Consider the following 4,982-nt stretch of genomic DNA (forward strand, 5'->3'; position numbering starts at 1 on the left):
CAATCTGCCGTAGCCCCGGGCAGATGGGGGTTGGGGGTCGGGGTCATGAGGTCGGGGATCAGGCGGTCGCAGGCGCAGAGCAGTCCGGGCACGCAGCAGGGCTGCAGGCGCGGGCTCCAGGTGTTGTGTGCAGGGGCGAGGGGCGGGGCCGCGCGGGGGCGGCGCGTGCGCAGCATCCGGGCCACCGCGGCCTCCACGCGCCTGCGCGTCGCCATCGGGCCCTGCAGCGGGCGGGTCTCCCCCGGGTCCGCCGTCAGGTCAAAGAGCAGTGGCCGCCGGTGGCGGGTCATTCGCCGCCCCGAGCAGGCGCAGGCAGGGAAACCGAGGCAGGCGCCCGAGCCCGGCGGGTCGAAGCGCGGAGTGGCGAAGTGCAGCTTCCACACCGTGCGGCCTGCGGGGGGTGGGAGGAGAAAGGAGTAACATCCGGGGCCTCACATCCGGGGATTCCCATCCGGGAATTCACATCCAGGACATCACATCCAGGGATTCACATCCGGGCATTCACATGCAAGACCTTACATCCGGGGATTCCCATCCAGGACCTCACATCTGGGTATTCACATCCGGGGATTCCCATCCGAGGCCTCACATCTGGGATCTCACATCCGGGGCCTCACATCCAGGAATTCTCATCCAGTACCTCACATCTGGAGCCTCACATCCAGGAATTCCCATCGGGGACTTCACATCCGGGACCTTACATCCGGGGATTCCCATCTCATGCCTTCCATCCAGGTCCTCACATCCCAGGATTCCCACATCCGGGGATTCCCACATCCGGGTCTCCCACCCCCAGGCCTTGCATCACACGCACACGCATGCAGCCCCCTCCCCCGCCCAGGGACCCGGCGGCGGTCGAGGCACTCACTTGGGCGGTCGAACCAGCGCACGGCGTGCAGCCAGGCCTCGCAGTAGTGCAGCAGGAAGTCGTGGCCTGCGGCCTGCGCCGTCCCCAGCAGCGCAGGCATCAGGTCCCGGCCGTCCACCTCCCTGCGGGACCCGGATGTGCAGGCTTCTGAGCGCTCAGAGACCCGGATGTGCAGGCCAGAGATCCCAGAGACCTGGATGTCAAGGCTTGAGCCTTTAGAGACCCGGATGTGCAGACTTCTGAGCCCTCAGAGACCTGGATGTGCAGGCTTCTGAGGCCTTCAAGACCCGGATGTCCAGGCTCCTGAACACTCAGAGACCCGGATGTGCAGGCTTCTGAGCGCTCAGAGGCCCGGATGTGCAGGCCAGAGATCCCAGAGACCCAGATGTCCAGGTTTCTGAGCCCCAGAGACCCAGATGTGCAGGTCTAAGACCCAGGCCTCTGGTCTTAGAGACCTGGATGTGCAGGCCTGAGGCCTCAGAGACCCGGATATCCAAGCTTCTGAGTGCTCAGAGACCCGGATGTCCATGCTTCTGAGACCCCAGAGACCCGGATGTGCAGGCCTGAGAACCCAGAGACCCGGATGTGCAGGCTTCTGAGCCCTCAGAGACCCAGATGTGCAGGCCTGAGACCTGGGCCTAGGTACTCAGAGACCTGGATGTGCAGCCCTGATGCCTTAGAGACTCGGATATGAAGGCCTGAGTCCTCAGAGATCCAGATGTTCAGGCTTCTGAGTGCTCAGAGGCCCGGATTTTCAGGCCTGAGCCCTTAGTTACCCGGATGTAAAGGCTTCTGAGCCCCCAGAGACCTGGATGTCAAGGCCTGAGCCCCGGGTCTTGGGTCTTAGAGACCCGGATGTGCAGGCTCCTGAGCCCCCACAGACCCGGATGTGCAGGCCTCAGCCTCCCCCCCTCGGGATCCCCGGATGATCCCCCTTCCCCCCCACCCCGTGGGGACCCAGGCGGGCGAACTCCTACCTGTCCGCTGGAACCCAACCCCCGGCCAGGCGCACCACGGTGGGGAACAGGTCCATAAGGCTGGTGGGCTCAGGCACCAGGCACCCTGCGGGCAGCGTCCCGGGCCAGCGCACCAGTCCAGGGACCCGGATGCCACCCTCCCAGCCGCCCATGCCTTTGCCACCTGCAAGGGGGGGACGAGGCAAAGGTCAAGGGGCGGGGTCGGGCCGCGTGGGAGGCCCCGCCCACCCTGCCTCAGTTTCCCCCTCGCCTCGGTGCACGCCGTTGGAACCCCCGAGGCGGGCGCCCCCAGCCCGGGCCTCCAGCGAGGCACCGTGGTCCGACGTGAAGTAGACGAGGGTGCGGCGCCCCAGCCCCGCGCCGTCCAGCGCCGCCAGCAGTCGCCCTGCGGGGGGGGGCGGGGGAAATGGGTCCGTGCCTCAGTTTACCCCCAGCGTCCACTGTGCCTCCGTTTACCCCCAACATGCACCGTGCCTCAGTTTACCCCCAACGCTCACCGGGCCTCAGTTTACCCCCAACATGCACTGTGTCTCAGTTTACCCAAATGCACTTTGCCTCAGTTTACCCAAGTGCACCGTGCCTCAGTTTACCCTAAACATGCACCGTGCCTCAGTTTACCCCTATATTTGGGCCTCAGTTTACCCAAGTGCACCGTGCCTAAGTTTACCCAAATGCACCATGCCTCAGTTTACCCCAACCCGCTGATCCTGTCCCCGTGCCTCAGTTTACCCCCATCCCCGTGCCTCAGTTTACTCAACCCACTCACCTCGTCCCCGTGCCTCAGTTTACCCAACATGCACCATGCCTCAGTTTACCCAACATGCCCAGTGACTCAGTTTACCCAACATGCACCATGCCTCAGTTTATCCAACATGCCCAGTGACTCAGTTTACCCAAATACACCGTGCCTCAGTTTATCCCAATACCCAGTGACTCAGTTTGCCCAACATGCACCGTGCCTCAGTTTACCCCTATACACGGGCCTCAGTTTACCCACATCCACCATACCTCAGTTTACCCAAATGCACCGTGCCTCAGTTTACCCAAGTGCACCGTGCCTCAGTTTACCCCCAACATGCCCAGTGACTCAGTTTACCCAAATGCACCGTGCCTCAGTTTACCCAAACCCTGTGCCTCAGTTTATCCCCAACACACTGACCCCGTCCCCGTGCCTCAGTTTACCCAAATGCACCATGCCTCAGTTTACCCCAACCCATTGACCACCTTCCCATGCCTCAGTTTCCCCCATCCCGCTCACCCCATCTCCGTGCCTCAGTTTCCCCCAACCCACTCATCCCACCCCCGTGCCTCAGTTTCCCCATCCCGCTCACCCCGTCCCAGTGCCTCAGTTTCCCCATCCCACTCACCCCACCCCCGTGCCTCAGTTTCCCCCATCCCACGCACCGTGCCTCAGTTCCTCCCCCCGCACTCACCCACCATCCAGTCGAGCTCCTCCACGTTGTCGCCGTAGGCGCCGTGCGCGCTGCGGCCCCGGAAGGCAGGTGAGGTGACCAGCGGGACGTGGACGTGGAGGAAGGAGATGAGGAGGAGGAAGGGGCGGGCCTGGTGCCTGCGGACCCACATCAGACCCCGTCCCCATCATCAATAACCTCACCAATAACCGACCTGATCAGATATTGCCAATAATCGATCAGATGATCGATAATCGATCCTGATCTGATCAGATATTACCAATAATTGATCCTGATCTGATCGATAATACCAATAATCGATCGTGATCTGATCGATAATACCAATAATCAATAGTGATCTGATCAAAAATACCAATAATCGATCATGATCTGATCAGTTATTACCAATAATCAAACAGATCTGATCAGTTATTACCAATAATCAAACATCATCTGATCGATATGACCAATAATAGAACATCATCTGATCGATATGACCAATAATAGAACATGAGCTGATCAGATATTAATAATCAAACAGGATCTGATCAATAATACCAATATTCGATTGTGATGTGATCGATAATACCAATAATCGAACATCATCTGATCGATAATACCAATAATTGAACATGAGCTGATCAGTTATTACCAATAATTGAACATCATCTGATCAGTTATTACCAATAATCGATCATGATCTGATCAATACTACCAATAATCGATCATGGTCTGATCTGAGGTCTACCAGATATCTCTACAGATCTACTGATGGAACATCTGGGAACCTGAGGTCTACTAGATGTCTGTAGAGATGTACTAGATGTAACATTCAGGGATTTGAGATCTACCAGATGTCTATAGAGATCCATTGATGGAACATCCGGGGATCTAAGGTCTACCAGTTGACTATAGAGATCTAGTAGATGGCATCTGTCCCCCTCCCCGATCCCAGGCTGACCTGTGGATGAAGGCCTCAGCCTCCCGCAAGAAGAGCCTCGCGCTGGCCTCGAACCTCAGAGGCTGCTGGACGACCTGGTGATCCCTCATCAGGAAGCAGTCGGCATGGACTATGAAGACACCCAGGAGGCGGGAGGTGCAGGCCAGGAGCAAGGCCCCACATCCGGGGCCCAGCACCCAGGGCACCCAGCGCAGGCCCAGCAGGCCCGTGAGCTTCCCAGCGGCCAGGCAGAGCAGGGAAAGCAGCAGCAGCTGCGCCCCCAGATCCAGGGGCCCTTGCAGACGCGCTCGCTTCTCTGAGGGCTCCACTTGCAGGCAGTCCCCCATCAGGGTGAAGGGGACCCCGAAGAAGGAGTCAAACCCGTGGTTCAGGGGTGGTGGCAGTGGTCAGTGGGGGACTCACAGTTGAGGCCCAGGTGCCATTTGCCTGGAGGGGAAGAGATGGATGGATGAGTGAATGGATGGGTGGATGGGTGGATGGATGGGTGGATGGGTGGATGGATGGTTGGGTGGGTGGATGGATGGATGGATGGATGGGTGTATGGATGGATGGATGGATGGGTGGGTGGGTGGATGGATGGATGGATGGATAGGGGAATGGGTGAATGGATGGATGGGTGGATGGATGGATGCACAGTGGATGGATGGATGGGTGGATGGGTGGATGGATGGATGGATGGGTGGGTGGATGGATGGATGGATGGATGGATGGGTGGATGGATGGATGGGTGGGTGGATGGATGGATGGATGGGTGTATGGGTGGG

At 59.0% G+C, this 4,982-nt stretch overlaps 1 pseudogene; it reads right to left on the bottom strand.

Annotated features, from left to right (window-relative positions):
- Positions 1-8: 8 nt before the first annotated feature.
- LOC106002718 lies at positions 9-4,644 on the bottom strand (annotated as a pseudogene).
- Positions 4,645-4,982: the final 338 nt, after the last annotated feature.

Source organism: Dipodomys ordii, unplaced genomic scaffold, assembly GCF_000151885.1.
Source record: "Dipodomys ordii isolate 6190 unplaced genomic scaffold, Dord_2.0 Scaffold1000000420, whole genome shotgun sequence".
Taxonomy (NCBI): Eukaryota; Metazoa; Chordata; class Mammalia; order Rodentia; family Heteromyidae; genus Dipodomys; species Dipodomys ordii.